Source organism: Rutidosis leptorrhynchoides, chromosome 5 (genome assembly GCF_046630445.1).
Source record: "Rutidosis leptorrhynchoides isolate AG116_Rl617_1_P2 chromosome 5, CSIRO_AGI_Rlap_v1, whole genome shotgun sequence".
NCBI lineage: Eukaryota > Viridiplantae > Streptophyta > Magnoliopsida > Asterales > Asteraceae > Rutidosis > Rutidosis leptorrhynchoides.
Genome location: NC_092337.1, coordinates 333,190,325 through 333,208,372, shown reverse-complemented (window position 1 = coordinate 333,208,372; position 18,048 = coordinate 333,190,325).

Genomic DNA, 18,048 nt, shown 5'->3' with positions numbered 1-18,048 from the left:
AAGTCCAATTATCATTAGTTACACTTGTGGGGTGTAAGCGAGAACTTATGTTGTGTGGCCATACGGGTTTGACGTGTAGCGACCCGACCAAAACCGTTATTGACGGCGCCGCTACTTAGGTCCCGTTGCGTGGTTATAGTCCCTATATGAGACTCGTTTGACCAAAATTATGTCGCATTCATTTGAAAGGTACAAGACTTGCAAGTTTAGTTTACAAAACCGTTCGACAACAAGTCTAAGTTTACAAAAGTCATAAAGTATAAATGAAATAACTTGCGACATAATATAAGTTGAAAAACACAGTTGCTATAAATAGCGTAAGTATGTAAACAAAAGTTTGAATCCAAAGGTGCTATCACTAGCGTATGTATGTATCTTGACTCCAAGCAAATAATCAGAGTGTATGCATGTATGCATGACCCCAAGCAAGTATGAGTGTACGCGGAAGCATGTATCAAATAGCCAAGTATGAACCTGAGAAAACATATAGAAAACTGTCAACGAAAAACGTTGGTGAGATCATAAATGTATTTGTAAAAGTATACTTTGAACCACAATAGTTTGTATAGATGATTATCCAAATCGTATTTATTCCGAAGAATGTAGTTTGTATTACGAGCACCCAATTACCAAAGCTTAACTGAATCTTCCCTCTGAATTTTGAATATAGTGTTAGAACATACACTATGCACGTTGAAATTATATTTCATCCACTAACGGTAGCGAACCGTCTGAATGAGGGTTCGTTAAACCCGTATGGCCACACAACATAATCACTCGCTTACACTTACACCCTGCAAGTAGAACTAATGATAATTGGATTGAGGACTTTTGTTCTAACTCGTCTGTATCTTTGCTCTTGTATTCGCATTTGTATCCAAAGTATGAAAGTATAAACCGTATAAATGTATATAAAGTATATGTTTCTCAGCCCACGATTTAAAAGTATAAAAGTATTTGCAAAGGTGGGACTATGATCTCACCTCGAGTGCACGAGTATAAATGTACTTCACAAAGTAAACGTGTGCATGAATGTTGCTTAGCCTTGACCTAAACAAGTAAGTTGTATCAATTAACCGGTTACGACACAAGGTCGGGTGAAATGTGTTCAATTAGTCCTATGGCTCGTTACGACTCGAATAGTATAGCATGTGAATCACGTTGTCAAGTTTCATGCAAGAATCAAGTATAAAAGCATGTTAGAACGATTGTAATAAAGTTTGAGTTGACATTTCAAAACCTTACCATTAGAAAGGAAATCTTATTACGTTTCCAACGATATTTGATTCATCGAAAACGGAGTTACGGTCAAAAAGTTATGGCCAAAACAAGTTTGCTGAAGTTCGGATGAAACAGGCAATTGTCACGGCGCGACAAATTGCTCCGCGGCGCGACAAATGCCTATGTTGAAGGTCAGAAAGCCTGAAAAACATGTTCTAAAATCACCCTTTGGGCCACGGCGCGACAAATTGCTCCGCGGCGCGACAAATAACGTGGTCTGGTGCCTGGTCAGTTTCAAAAGTTCAAGTCTTGATCCAAAATTCAATTTAGCACAAAACGCAAACCGTAAACACTTAGAATACGCATCTTATATCATTGGAAAGCTCTTTTGACAAGGAATACAATTAACTACCTTTCACAAGCACAAACATCAATTACTATAACCGAAAACTCGTCAATTGATCAAGAAGGGTTTATTTTCAAAGTTTCAAGTTCGTAAAACGTATTTTATGATTCGGGAATCCAATTTACACATACGATATGCCGTTTTGAAGGTAATGAAGCATACATTACAACTAAACACTTACTAATAACATTTCATGGCATTCGAAACATTAAAAGCTCGTTTTAAGTCTATCAAACCCTAACCACAATCCGCAAAAATCAATATTCATGTTTTTGAAGTTTCCTTAATCAACCTACGCATCAAAACGAAGCTAGTGATACTAGTAACACAATTAAAACATGAACTTTAACAATTTAACAACATTAACTCATCCAAAATCAAAGATTTAGCACACCCATTTCAAATGTTCAAACTAGTTACTCAAAACAACGAATCGAGCAAACAAAACATATATTCATGTTATACACGAGCCATAGACACTAACTAACACCATTTCAAGTCAAAAACACGAATTTAAAGAAATCTAGAGTTTTAGAAATGTTACCCAAACGAGATGAAGTTTGTATCAAAATGTAGAGGATGAAGAGAGGATCACGAAAATGTAATCGGATTTGTTGTGAGCTTCCAAGATTGAATTTAGATGATGAATGATTGAATTTGGGTGTTTGTGTGTGTGTTCTTGATAGAGAGAAAGAGAGAGAGGTGGAGGTGATTGAATGGAGGAGGGTGAAGGTTGACTAGTTGACCTAGTCATCTCTTTGCCCTCTTGGCAAGTTTAGTCCCTCAAGTTTCAAAGCGGGTGCGGGAATTAACCAAACGAATATTTTAAAAACGCTCGAGTAGACGAGTGATGTTATAATTAAATAGCGGGAATATAATGAACGTTACTCACGAAAACTATTAATTTAAATACGAAAGATTACGTTTTAAAAAAAAAGAGACGGTGTTAAAATTAAATTTAACGGAAAAACGCGGGATGTTACATGACGAACCCTCATTCGGACAGTTCGCTACCGTTAGCGGATGAAACGTATTTTCGTGTATAGTGTAGGTTCTAACACTATGATGCAGAGGTACCATTCAGTAAACCCTTGATAATTGGGTGCTCGTGATACAAACAACACCTTTGGAATGCAAATGATTTGGATAATCAACTTATACTAAATCTTGTGGTTCAATACAACTTACTTACTAAACCTATGATTTCACCAACGTTTTCGTTGACAGATTTTTCTATGCTTTTTCTCAGGTCCTTGAATGCTAAGTGATACATGCTTCCGCACTCTATTTTGATACTTGCTTGGATGTCGAGTATACATGCATACATGGAGCGTGTTTTGACTTTACTTTAAATGGTGTCGCATAGGTTTCATTTTTACTTTAAACGTTGTAACGTAACTAGTTGTTAAACTACTTTTGTAAACCTTGAAACATCCTTACATTTGAAATGAATGAGACATATTTTGGTCAAACTTTATTTTAAAGACTTATGACCACGTAACGGGACCTAAGTTGACGGCGCCGTCAATGACGATTTTGTCGGGTCGTCACATGTGGTATCAGAGCGTTGGTTGTAGAGATTTAGAGTTCATTTGTGTCAACCCCGTGTCATAGGGTGCATTAGTGAGTCTAGACTACAACCAGCATATAGACTTGAAGTAGGACTTGCTTGACTACTTATGCATTTATACTTGAACTCTTCTATTCATATCTAACTTCAATTCCATCTAAATCTCATGTTGTTTAATTTGATTGACACGCCATCTTGACCTTATGAGGTAATGTTGAATGCACATGTGAATTAGGGTAATATAATTCCCGGGATTATATTACGGTGACTCATGTGGACATTCCGACATTATAACATAGAGAATCGAGGGCGGGTAAAGGAAAATTGTCTCTCTATCTTTATTCCATATCACGATTAGTATTATTGAGAATACTAATCAACGATATTATTGCATTTTCAAGGAACAATGGCTCGCCGAGGTCAACGCAATACTCCTCCCGAAACACTCGAACAAGCTCTTCAACGAATGATAGCCACCACCATAGATGCGGCCATGGCCGGTCACTCCTCCAACAACAACAACAACCATGGAGCCAATAATTCAAACGAGGGATGTTCCTACAAGAATTTCATGGGGTGAAAACCCCACACTTTCGATGGAACCGGGGGACCGGTTGCTCTCACCTGATGGTTTGAGCAAACGGAAGCCGTTTTTAGCATAAGCGGTTGTCAGGACCAAGACAAGGTCAAGTATTCCACCCACACTTTCGCCGGTATCGCTCTAACATGGTAGAACACGTATGTGCAATCGGTGGGTACCGATGAAGCCCACGCACTCTCTTGGACCGAATTAAGAGAAAAGAAGATCACCGAATACTTCCCGCATGAAAAGACTCGAAGGCTAGAACACGGGCTAAGAAATTTAAAAGCGGTCCGGAATGACCTCGAAGCTTATAATCAACGATTTGCCGAACTAGCCTTAATGTGTCCAAACCTCGTGACTCCCGAGTCCCTAAGGGTTGAACTTTACATGGGTGACCTCCCTAAGAGCATTAAACACGGGATAATGTCATCCAAACCCGCTAACCTACAAGAGGCTTTAAAGATGGCCCGCCAATTTATAGAAACAGTGGATGAAATTGAAGTGCCGACACCAAGGGCCGAGGATAAATCGGGTGGCAACAAAAGAAAGTGGGAAGCCTCCCAATCAAGAAACTACAACAACAACAACAACAAATTTACCAAGAAGTTTTTCACTTCCGACGGCAAGAAAGGTTATGCCGGAAATCAACCTGTTTGCAACAAGTGCCACAAACATCATTATGGTTAATGTGGCAAGCCATTTTGCAACAAGTGTCAAAGAGGTGGCCATGTGGCCAACGATTGTAGAAATACCACTCTCGTCGCTCAAAAGGGGCCCAACGCACCAAAGACGATTGTTTGTTACAAATGTGGCGAACCGGGTCATTATAAAAATACATGCCCAAAGAATAAAGCTAACTCCGATGCACGAGGTCGAACTTTCAACATTAACGCCAAGGATGCCCGAAATGACAATAAACTAGTCACAGGTACGTTTCTCCTCAACAACTCTTATGTTTCTTGTTTTTCGATTCAGGTGCTGATAAAAGTTTCGTATCCAAGACTTTGACTCATGCTTTTTGCGCTCCACCACTTCCCCTAGATACTACTTATACCATTTAAGTGGCCAACAGGAAACTATTGCGTGCCGACAAATTTTATCGGGGGTGTACATTAAACTTATTGGGTAAAGAGTTTGAAATTGACTTGATACCTATAGAACTAGGGCGCTCCAATCCTATTCGTTAAGAATAAAATGGATCCCTACAAATTTGTATTAATTATCGTGAACTAAATAAATTACTGGTTGAGAACCGATATCCTCTTCCCCGCATCGATAACCTCTTGATCAATTACCAGGATCTCGTGGGTATTCCAAAATCGACCTCCATTCCGCTTATCATCAATTGAGGGTTAAGGGAGAAGATTTCTCCAAAAACCATTTTCCGAACTCGCTACGGTAGTTATGAATTTCTTTTAGTGCTGTTCACTTCAACTAATGCTCCGGCCGTATTCATGGATCTTATGAATCGCGTATGCAAGCTTATCTAGACAAATCCGTTATCGTATTCGTAGATGATGTCTTCATCTATTCAAAAAGCGAAGAAGAAAACGAACAACATCCTCGTCTTACACTCGAACTCTTGAGAAAAGAGCAACTCTATGCCAAATTCTCCAAGTGTGAATTTTGGTTAAACGAAGTCCAATTCCTAGGCCATGTTGTTAGTGGTCAAGGTATTAAAGTCGATCTCGCTGATCAAGCATATTTTCACGGGGTCAAGGTGAACCTACGCTTGAGTGCATAACGGGGTTTAGGGACTAACAACATTCGGACCTCCGACGCTTAGTCGTGGATAACCCACATCGATATCGTTTCGATTCCGACAGGGTGACCGATTTAAGAGTCCACCAACAACCTAGCATACGAGGTTGAGTGGCCCAAAGACATGAAGGTTTTATAGTTCGAGACATACCTGAAAGTCTTTAAGATCGTAAGAAGCTTTGTTCGTACGATGGAGATTTGTATGTTGTGGTTTACGTATAAGTAAACGAATGTATATGTGTATCTCTTTTAGGGTTTATGAGCTATGTATTTATAGGCTCAAGAATTAGGGTTTCGGTAGAATCTCTTCCCTAATTAAATGTGATCTTATCCCAACTAACTTTCGTTATTTAAGAAAAAGAATCTGAATTGATTATACCGTACATTCTTCTAGAATGTACCGGATCCTTATGCAAGTATAAGAAACTTGCATCAGATGGTATAGGCGCATAAGGTGCGTCTATACCCATTCCATAGGCCTTATATGGTAGTTTGTGTGCGGTTTAGGGCTTTGGATGCACATCCGCACAACCTTGCGGATATGCGTATCATTAAGTCCCCCTAGTTCGATGTTATATACAATGAAATATAGTGTATGACGTCGAACTAGTAAGAAACATGTATACAAAATGAACCTTAACAACACCTTTAAACCATATTAGCAAGCTTAATAGTGCCAATATAAATCCTAGTTGGATTTCAAATGTAACCGGACAGTTTGTGAGGTTATTTAAATATATATGCGTAACCGGATACTGTATTAGCATTAAATGCAATGTATGTGTGCAGTCATCAAACTGTCTTTTCGGCTGCATTTCCTGCACCCGAGGTGACAACTGTCACTGTTTACCGAAAAGGTAATGATTGTAATTATGCAACTGCCTGTTGATGCTAACGTGCACCGGACCTCTTAACAAGGTATTTAGCTTGAGTTTGATACACGTGTACTGTCATCATTATACCCGCGTTACCTTTTGACTCCCATATTTTCTCTATAAATAGCCTTTTGGCTTTTTCGTATCTCACAATCTTTTTCCTTTTAAAACCGGTCTTCCCTTTTCATCTTCGCTGCCAAAAACTTGAAAAAGGTATATCTCATACTCTTATGCTTTGCATTTACATAATGTAACCCTAGTTACAAATTTATTTTTCACTAATTTGTTGTTTTGATTATTGTCTTTGTAGATGAAGTTGGAATCTTACGCACCCAATCCGACCATCGATTCCAGTAACCAGTTGATATGGCCGAAACGGACGGTTTTATTTTTCGCGGTGTCGTTAGGTCGCGGCACGTCCGAGCCAGCTACCACGAGGGCGAGTAGTGGTTGTTTTTTATTTATATTTAGCTGGGGTTCCAAGCTATAGTTCACCTACTTGTCTTCCTTTTAAACGAGTAAGTGGTAAATATAACTCAGATACGTATTTTTGTATGTTTGTTCAGTAACGTGGGACAAAATTGCCTATATAGTTAACCCTAGTGACAAGAGGTGATAGATTAAGATTAACTAGATAAAATAGTAATTAGACAATGAAAGTAAAGATAGGTATGATGAATAGAATTCTAAAGGCGAATTATCGCAAGAGTTCAACTTCCTAGGATAAACATTAAACCTCAATCAACTGGGCTGTGAACCTAACTGATTTGTCACTAAGAGTTTAGACTTTGAAGATTCTGGCTAAGACAGGTAATCTCTACTCCCAATGCTAACCTGAAAGGTTTAAACGACCTTATGGATAGGATCCTAGGTACATGAACAAAGTGGTTTACCCAATAAAGGAACGTCTCGGCTTTTCTTAATCCTAGTTGGTCTAACTAAAGCAATATCCTACCACTAAACATGCTATGCCTCAACATTAACAGATGTGCAATCTTAGATATCCTAAGGTACTGCTAATTGGGATAGAAGTCTCTCCTTTGCGATCACTTATTCAACCCCGGATCATCTTACAACATCTCAAGAACATTGCTTCTGACGCGAATCATGCTTCTGAGTAAGCTAGTGATCACTGAACTCTCTATTGCTAACTCTAATCACAACCTAAATGGGCAGCTCTTCTATGACGAAAAAATACTTATTCGTACGTAGGTACTATATCCCTATTGTGAGGTTAAGCACACATAACTACATACCAAGTATCCTAGGGTTGATCATGTCCTAATACTAGGTTATAGCCACGTGAATAAGCGGAAAGGGTGCTCCGTAAATTAAACTTCTAAACCGTCAAGGTTTCAGCATAACAACATAACAAGTTTCAGATAAAATATTCAACATATGATAAACAATTGTAACAGATAGATAATCATGCAAGATGAAAGCAACTCAAGATAATAGCTTTATTAAATTAAGGAAAGCGTTCACCGTTTACAGACGAGATCTGAACCATTACAAGTGCTGACAACCTCTAGCCCGCTCCTATTACAATCTTCGGCGTTCGCCTCCGGGTACTTAATTTCCCGCTCGGAGGTGAGAAGGCCTTGAAAGCTCTAGTGGGAGAAAGTGTATTGTAGTGAGAGAGTGAAGAGAGGTGTGTGTTGGAATGAATGACAAAGACCCTTTAAATAGACTTGGAAAATAGCCAAATACGGCTGGCTGGCCGTTTGGCAGGCCGTATTTGGCAGGCCGTTTTTGTGGTAGGCCGTTTGGCAACACGTGTGGTGGCACGTATATGGCAGGCCGTTTCCATACGGCAGGCCGTATGGCAGGCCGTTTTTGGCTCCTGGTCAACTTGAATTTCCTGGATCATAACTTGATTTCTTGTCTTTCACCGTTTTCGCTCTAGAATCTTCGTTTTAGCTCCGTTTCTCTTGATTCTTTTTGCATCGTCTTCGTAATTACTTTGCCTACAAGTTTAACCGAAAAGCGATTACTTTGCCGACAAAGTGTTGAACTTTATGCTTTTGGGACTCAATATCGGGGGTAAAAACGTGACTTTTTAGCCGATATCAAATATCCCACACTTAGACTTTGCTTGTCCTCAAGCAAACTTCTGAACTTAAAACCAGTGAGGACTTTAATTTGTAGAGATCAAGCTGTTTCGTTCCGCAAGACGGAAGAGCGGAAACTCGGTCTTTATTCTTTTTGCTAGTCTCAAATCTTTTCCCGCAAGCATGAGAGGAGGTTACATAACTGAGGCTATCTCTTAGGGTATCCTAAAGTTCTAAGAAATGAAGTCACTCTTAGCTAGTCATGTTTACATTCTTCGTCATAGGCTTGATCAAGACTCAAATCTCCATCACTTATTTGCGAGAATTTTTTGGTTATCGTCTCAGCTTGAATTATGAAGAAATGGGGGTTTGGAAGTTTCTAGAGTACGAAGGGTTTTGATAGATAGGAGTTTTCTTTTTAAAAGACTGATTTCATTGATCCTTTCAGCTTTTTGTCAGGAATTTCTTTGACGAGCATCCTTCTCTTTGACTGCCAGGAGTTCTTTTCTCGAATCTTTGCTGGTTCTGCTCCCTTTCTCAGAGCCTTTATTCATAGAGACTTTGCTCTAGTTTCTTTCTTTTTTTTTTAAAGCATCTTTTGCTTTTCTCTTCGAGGTCTCCTTTTGGGCGATCTTCTTTGATACTTGACTTGGATGCTCGCATTTTTCTATTGCGATTTTGGAGGTTTTCCCCGAAAAAGAAAGATTTAGTCGGGATTTATTTATTTATGAAGCGGATAAGAAAAAGTGAAATGGATTTTGTGGAGCGAAAGTGGAAACGGAAGTGTGTAGCGAAGGTTGTTTTTGTCTTCATGAATAGCTGAGGTTTTAACTTAGTCATTCTCGTCAAAATGTGTGATTCCGAAATGTAGATCAAGAGCAAGTTCTGATTCCGAGATGTTAACATCGACGCGCTCAACGGAAATATAGTGAAGCACTAAAAATGAGTGCTTATAAGGCCTTATTTGGGGGTGCCTCACAACAATTATATCAGGTCGAATTGCGCCTTTTGTTATGCAATGCTCTATTGGGAAAATTGATTTTGATTTTTCGCAAAAAGTTTTCAACCTTGTTTTACCCTTTTTGTCTATTTTGTAGTAAAAACTTTTTGATCTTTTATAGAATTTAATCATCCTTAGCGTTTTATAATTCGAAAAGTTTTAAATTTTGTGAAAAACTTGAGGATTTTACAAGAATCGTTATGTGCAACATTTGCTATCCCACACTTTAAAATAACATTGTCCTCAATGTTAAGGATACGGAGTATCCCACACTTTAGTTTTTAAAAGAGGTATTTGTGTTATTAAAAGTTTATGTTGGTGGGGTTGCCAATCCCACACTTAGTTTTTATAGTGGTATAGTAATTGCGTATATTCTAATTGAAAAGGTGTTGAAGACGTAGTACTCCCCTAGGGTTTCAAGACGTGCAATTGGATGGTGCGCTGTATATGGATTCTTCAATTCTGGTGCTGGCGTCATCCTGTTCAAGTCGTCTTTGCTCCAATGTCCGCCTCGTATGGTCTCGATCGTCGTTTGCTTTGTGACGTTTATTCATGCAACATTTATTCTAAAGACAACCATACATGCTAAAAATAAAAGTAATTATGCCCAAACCGGGCGTACAGAAACATAATGTAATGTAATAAAATGTAATGTAGCAATAATGAAAGTAGAATGTTCCAATAGATACTCAAGATCACAGTTGGGGGGCTGAGTATGGTGGAGAGTAGATAACGCTGGTACGGGCTCTGGTCGGGTTCCACAGTCTAGATTGACCCTCACTGGTCAGCTCCTCATCCGTGGCAAACTGATCTGCCAACTCTACTGTGTTAACACCCGAGGATATCCTAAACTCAATCTCATCTGATCTAGCTATCAACCCGGTCAACGATGACGTGCTCGTAAATACCATCGGCCCTAAGTTCCAACTCATACTATCCTGTGAACCTCTATTTTGTCCCCACTGTTGGTTCACATTTATACCCTCTATACCCTGCGTAACCCCTGCAGTCGTACGCTGCTCCAATGCCTGATCCCACACCGGGTCCTGACCAACAGTAGATGTGAGAATGGGGTCGGTGCTGAATATCTGATTAATGAAGTTCTCGGCCCCTGTAGTCTCTGGAGGTGGTGGTGGAGGTGTAGGCGTGATCACTGTACGCTGCGAATAATGGTGAGTCGGTGGCTGTGGAGGTCCTGAAAACTGATGGCTCGGGCCAGCACCCATAGGATCACGGTAGGCTTGCATCACCGGATACTCATGTGAAAATGGTGGGATGTCAAACTGTCTCCCTGCGTAATGCGCAAAATGATCCAAATTTTCAAGGATCGCATGATGGGAGAACCAACTTTCTTGTCCCGGTACATCCCCCATGTGGTACTGATAGCCGTACGGTGGGTATCGTGATCGTGGACGATCACCCTCTCCGACTGATGAATGCCGGCGGGTGTCGGTGGGCCGCCCATGGGCCGTCGGATCATCCTCATCCATAGGTTCCTGAGAACCTCGCCTCCTACTTCCGTCCCGTGTCCGATTGTCATGCCTAAATCCTCGAACTCTCACCCCTGGCACCGTCCGTTCCTCGGAATCGGGTATCTCCGGGTTCGCTTGGATGATCAACTGTTCACCCTCCACGCCAATATACCTCCAATAACTTAACAACTTATACCTAATCTCCTCGAATACGGCCCCAGCCGTATAATTAAGCCGTTCAACATCCCCTAAAACACCCATTCTTCTGAGCAACTTAGTCACAACACCTCCTAAAACCGGTATAACCATGCTTGCTGAACTCTTCTCGGTGGTGATGGCCTGAGCGAGGAGATGCGCCACCTGTATATTCTGGTTGTTCATGATGGCGTGCATTAGGCGCATGTCTCTGATGGTGACAGCACCGCCAAATCTGGCTTTTGGATGAAGGGTTCTGGTGATTAGGTGGTGGAGTATTCGGAGTTCGGGATTGGTGAATTTCGATGCCTTTTTACTTGAATGCCAAGCCTCGTGGTCTGTGGTGTGATCTTGCCAAAAGGTCTGATGATCCATGTGATTCGGGGTGGTCAAACCATCCCTGAATATCCGCCGGTTGAGTTGATTTTGTTTGTACAACTCAAGGTGTCTCGCAAACTGTGCGGGAGTTAAATGATACATCTGGTTTCGATGCCGAAAGTGGATACATTCATGATTATTGTAATCGGCTGAATCAACTGTTGAATCAAAACTCCATGTAGCCATAAACTCCGCGGTGGGCTCATTATACGTTGTTTCGTTTAATTCGAACAACACTTTCCAGGCCCTGTGCGTTCTTCCTTCGGCTTGGAAACTAAACATCCTTTTAAGATCTTGATCCCAACCACATTGTTCAAGTATCGTCCAATTAATGTACTTATTACCCGATTTCTCTCGGTTAACCCAAACTCGCATGAAAGGCTCGTGTTCCTCCGGGTTTTCCTATCCACGAAGGCAATGGGGTAACTCGACATGGTTTCGACGATTGGCCATCTGCAACAATCAAGTAAAATAGGTTATTTTCCAAAAATTAAGATTTAGATTCCAAAAATGCCTATATTTTTCGAAAAAAATTCGAAATGAGGGCTTTAAAAATGGAGTTTTCCAAAATCCTGTTATAGTCAAATATGGTCATAATTACCACAAACAACATTCAAATGAACTATAATCTTACTTTTGAGCAAAATTCAAAGTGTACCCGTGATTACGATAAATAATGCAATAAATAATAATTATAGTCATTTAGTCGTAATAAGTAATTTTTCAACCAAAGATGATGATTTTTAAGCATACAATGATCCTGAAGACCATTTTTAATTACCTTAAATATTTTTAAACATCAAACTTGAGCTATAACATGTTAAAGTCAAAGATTAGAGCCGTTTGACCGAAAAATATTCATTTTGTTCAAAACGTACAAAATAAGGAAAATCAAGGATTAGGCTACATTTTCACGAGCAAATCAATGATTCCATCATTTGAACTAGTTCTAAGGCAATCCTAAGTTTTAAAAACGTTTTAATTAAAGGAAAAACCGAAGTCCTAATTACGTGTAGTTTGACCAAAATACCAAAATCAAGCAAACAAGCCTACTTTGTTCCAAATTCAGTTTCTAAGCATTCCTAATGAATCACTAAGCCTAACAAAGCTAGCAAAACATCAAATTTCCAAGAATTTCACCAAATTTTTACCCTAAAACTTCAAGTGACTAGTCGAGAGCCAAAAACTATCCAAATTACCTCAATCAAGCCTAAAAACTAACACAAAGCAATCACATTATCTATCTAAGCATAAAGGAATCCAAAATTGAGTCAAAAATCAAGTTTTTCTAAAAAGTCAAAAATTTGACTCCTAGAAGAAAATTCGAATTTTCATCAAGAAAGAGTACCTATTGTTCGAAATTGATAGTAGAATCGTGTTTAGGAGGCTCGAGAGAATAGGTTTCACGCTTTGATTCGTCGAAAATGGTTGATTTTTGAGGGTTTTGAGGTGGTGTTGTGGTGCGTCGGACGAGAGAGCAGGGAGAAGAGGAGAACACACAAAAGAAAAGGGAAAAGAAAGAGGAAAGGAGAAGGAAAAGAGAAAGAAAAAGAGGCTCGCGGGCTTATTTCCCTGACCCGACTTTGCACAATTTTTAAATTTTTATCATTTTAAAATTTAAAGGGTTTTAAGAAAAGATAAATGAAATAAAACCGCGGATTTTAATCCGGTTATTTTTATATTATTATTTTGTATTTTTATATTTTCTAAGACAAGTTACTAATAAAAATAAAAGAAGACAACTAAAAATTAAAATATTTTATTCTCATTAAAAATACAAATTACACAGGTTCCACAACTAAATTCCAGAAATGACGCGGAAAGAAAGACAAGTTTAAAGCTTCTATGACCATCCAGAGCAGATCCGCAGAGTGTATTGAAAATATCTCGAAATCACTTAACATTTTACGCTCGCGTTTCTGTAAATCTCCGATATCGTCCATAAGTTTAACCAAAGCCCTTTTTAGTTTTTTACTATTCGAAATTTCGTCCCTTGGCCCAGTATCTCTATAATTTAATTCAAAAAGAAGTTTTGCCACTGTGTCTTGGAATAAAAGATCTTCCGCGCAGTCAGGATCACCGATAGTAAATTTAAAGTTTGAAGATATTTCTCGAATGATCTTCCTTTGCGGGTTTGTAAATGGAAATTTTGACATAGTGAGGATTTTCACGAGTTCCGAATATACTTCCTTTCTTTTCGCGAAGAAATTCTGATGTATTCTTTCCTCGGTAGAATCTGGAAAAGCTTCAATTTATCTTTTGATGAGAAATGAGGCTGGATCAAAGTAAAAGAAATCTCGGTTTCCGTAGGTTGAAATAGGGTTAGGTGTCTTGCTTTCAATCCAAAATTCTGATTCAGAGATCATTGCCGAGACATAACGGTTTATGTGAATTGGAGAAACTTCCTTATTGGTGAAGTGAGGGAGTCTGAGAACTTGACGAAAAGGTAATCCCCACATTCTTTTAACAGTTTGTGAAGAGAACGAGTCTGAGAACGCAACTCTTTTAACAGATTGAGTTGAAATGTTGAAAATGGGAAGTCTGAGGAATAGAGGTGCCTAACGATTCTCTATAGATGTCTAACCTTCTACTAGGATTTAACAGATTTCCAATAAATGGAGCTTTTGTTTTATCAGGGTTTCGTATCTCTTTAGGATTAAATTCGAACAAGTCTGGATAGTTGAAAATAGTTGGATATTCTTCCCTAATCTCATCTTCCATTATCAGGAGTTCGTTAAGACTGAGCCTCCCTTTTGGATCGTGAAGAGGGTCGAATCCTGGTGAATTTGAGTAAAACTTATCCAAAAGCAATGAAATCTCCAAGTCAGATGAAATTATCCGACTTCTTGGACTACAAGAATCAAGAACCAAGTCTTGATGAGACTCATCAGGGTTTAGATTTGTTTTAGGTTTAAAAAGAAAAACTTAGCCGGTTTCCGAAGTCGTGGGAGAGCAACTGCCATTCGCACTTTCTTCGTAGTCGGTTAAGTTTGAACTGGAAACTACAGAAATTAAAACCATAATTAATATTTTTGTTTTTTTATAATTGAAAAGGGTTTACTATAATGGCGACTTTAAATCCTATACCGACAAACTCTCTGCTTGTTAAGCATGTGTGATTCTTGTCAATTTATCTTTGAAACAAGTGGCCAGTCAGACAACCGGAGAGGCACGATCCTTTTGGTTCCAATATAATTGGAGACTGTTCGGAAAATCCAATAACCAAGTCCGTGTATAATTGTCTTTCTTAGACACCACCCAAGAATCTAAGGTACCTCGATAGAATCAACGATTACCTTAACAGACAGAAAATAAGTCCCCGGCAGCGGCGCCAAAAACTTACCTCCCCCGTGATATGGCCGAAACGGACGGTTTTATTTTCACGGTGTCGTTAGGCCGCGGCACGTCAGAGTCAGCTACCACGAGGGCGAGTAGTGGTTGTTTTTTATTTATATTTAGCTGGGGTTCCAAGCTATAGTTCACCTACTTGTCTTCCTTTTAAACGAGTAAGTGGTAAATATAACTCAGGTACGTATTTTTGTATGTTTGTTTAGTAACGTGGGACAAAAGTGCATATATAGTTAACCCTAGTGACAAGAGGTGATACATTAAGATTAACTAGATAAAATAGTAATTAGACAATGAAAGTAAAGATATGTATGATGAATAGAATTCTGAAGGGGAATTATCGCAAGAGTTCAACTTCCTAGGATAAACACTAAACCTCAATCAACTGGGCTGTGAACCTAACTGATTTGTCACTAAGAGTTTAGGCTTTGAAGATTCTGGCTAAGACAAGTAATCCCTACTCCCAACACTAACCTGAAAGGTTTAAACGACCTTATGGATAGGATTTTAGGTACATGAACAAAGTGGTTTACCCAATAAAGGAACGTCTCGGCTTTTCTTAATCCTAGTTGGTCTAACTAAAGCAATATCCTACCACTAAATCACTATGTTATGCCTCAACATCAACAGATGTGCAATCTTAGATATCCTAAGGTACTGCTAATTGGGATAGAAGTCTCTCCTTTGCGATCACTTATTCAACCCCGGATCATCTTACAACATCTCAAGAACATTGCTTCTGACGCGAATCATGCTTCTGAGTAAGCTAGTGTTCACTGAACTCTCTATTGCTAACTCTAATCACAACCTAAATGGGCAGCTCTTCTATGACGAACAAATACTTATTCGTACGTAGGTACTATATCCCAATTGTGAGGTTAAGCACACATAACTACTTACCATGTATCCTAGGGTTGATCAGGTCCTAATACTAGGTTATAGCCACGTGAATAAGCGGAAAGGGTGATCCGTAAATTAAACTTCTAAACCGTCAAGGTTTCAGCATAACAACATAACAAGTTTCAGATAAAATATTCAACATATGATAAACAATTGTAACAGATAGATAATCATGCAAGATGAAAGCAACTCAAGATAATAGTTTTATTAAATTAAGGAAAGCGTTCACCGTTTACAGACGAGATCTGAACCATTACAAGTGCTGACAACCTCTAGCCCGCTCCTATTACAATCTTCGGCGTTCGCCTCCGGGTACTTAATTTCTCGCTCGGAGGTGAGAAGGCCTTGAAAGCTCTAGTGGGAGAAAGTGTATTGTAGTGAGAGAGTGAAGAGAGGTGTGTGTTGGAATGAATGACAAAGACCCTTTAAATAGACTTGAAAAATAGCCAAATACGGCTGGCAGGCCATTTGGCAGGCCGTATTTAGCAGGCCGTTTTTGTGGCAGGCCGTTTGGCAACACGTGTGGTGGCACGTATATGGCAGGCCGTTTCCATATGGCAGGCCGTTTGGCAGGCCGTTTTTGGCTCCTGGTCAACTTGAATTTCCTGGATCGTAACTTGATTTCTTGTCTTTCACCGTTTTCGCTCTAGAATCTTCGTTTTAGCTCCGTTTCTCTTGATTCTTTTTGCATCGTCTTCGTAATTACTTTGCCTACAAGTTTAACCGAAAAAGCGATTATTTTGCCGACAAAGTGTTGAACTTTATGCTTTTGGGACTCAATATCGGGGGTAAAAACGTGACTTTTTAGCCGATATCACCAGTCAAGTTCCCCAGCCAGTCGTTCATATTCATTACCTTCATTGTACCAAACTCCCGGTACGAGAGGGCTAGGCAACCAAAAAAGGTTACACGACGAAGGTATGACTTTCATCCGACGACCTTTTAGTTTAATTTTTGACGTTAAGATACTTATACGCCATGTTTATTGCTTTTGCAAGTCCAAGCGGTACAGTTCATCCTTCCAAGCGTGTGTGCCCAAATCCAGAAGATTTGTCTCTATTGATTCCAAATGTCAATGAACTCATGAAGGTTTCTCTTCCAGTATTCGCCCAACAATTTTCTTTTCTACAATCCTGCGCCCCCCAACAATTGATTCAGAAGCTTTCCGCACTTTCACCTACCGAGGAACTGTATATGGACACACAATCTACGTTGTTCAACTTTGTCAAGGACCTCAACCGTTTGCAGCTCAAATCAACTTAGCTCGCTCATCCACCACCGCCGTCATCCACAAAGACTTCTTTGCAACAGGAAAATACTAAACTTACTGCTCAGCTTGCGGTTGCAGTAACCGCACACAAGCAAGCAGAAGAGTGAATCAATGTGATGATGTTTAAGAGGCAACAAGAGGAAGATCAGCATATGGAGGAAAAGGCGTTCATGGAGTCCGAGATTGCGGCTCTTTCTGCACAACTCAAGGAGGCAGAAGGCCATGTTGTGTTTTTGAACGAGAGTTTTAGCGACTGGATTTTAGCGCAGGAATCCTGGGGTGCCAAGCATGGTGTTATAAAGGCACAATATGACATTCTTCATCAGGGCATTCCAACAATAGTCCAACACGCACTTGACTGTAAAGCGGTCGAGCAGCGTTTTGGTGCAGCGATGGTTGATGCTCGCTCCTATGAGCGTACCCTGTTCTGGAACGTCATTTGCCGGGAGATGTGCGTACCCCCCGTGATTCCCCCCAATATTGTTGAGTTGCTCGTTGATGGAGCTAAAGAAAAATGTGATGAAGCTTGTTCCCAACTCCAACAAATCTCGATCCCCCGTCTTCAATTTCTTGTTAACGATCCTACCATCTCCGCACAGGAGATAATTTCTGACAAACTCGACTGAGTTTGTTAAGCTACCTTGGGTGGATACTTTCATCCATCCTTGGTGGCTTGTTTTTTGCCAGCGAGGGATGGGTCTTGCAGTCTTGGAGGTTTCGCATCCCTATATTATATTTTCTTTTTCTGTTTACAGCGGAGTATGCGTTTGATCGCTGCGGGCGATGATGGCATACTCTCCTTAATGTAGGGCAAACGTTCCCGCCAATTGCCACCCCTTTTTTTATTAGCTTATATTAGCGTATATTAGGTCAAATTTTGTATATGTCACGCTTTTATGCTAAGCGATTGACTTTATATTCTCTAACTGTAATTTGTTAGCTTTTGATTGAATATAATTCGACAACTTTTTTGGTTAAAGTGCATTTATTGTGTTTTAAAGAAATCACTACGGCGGTT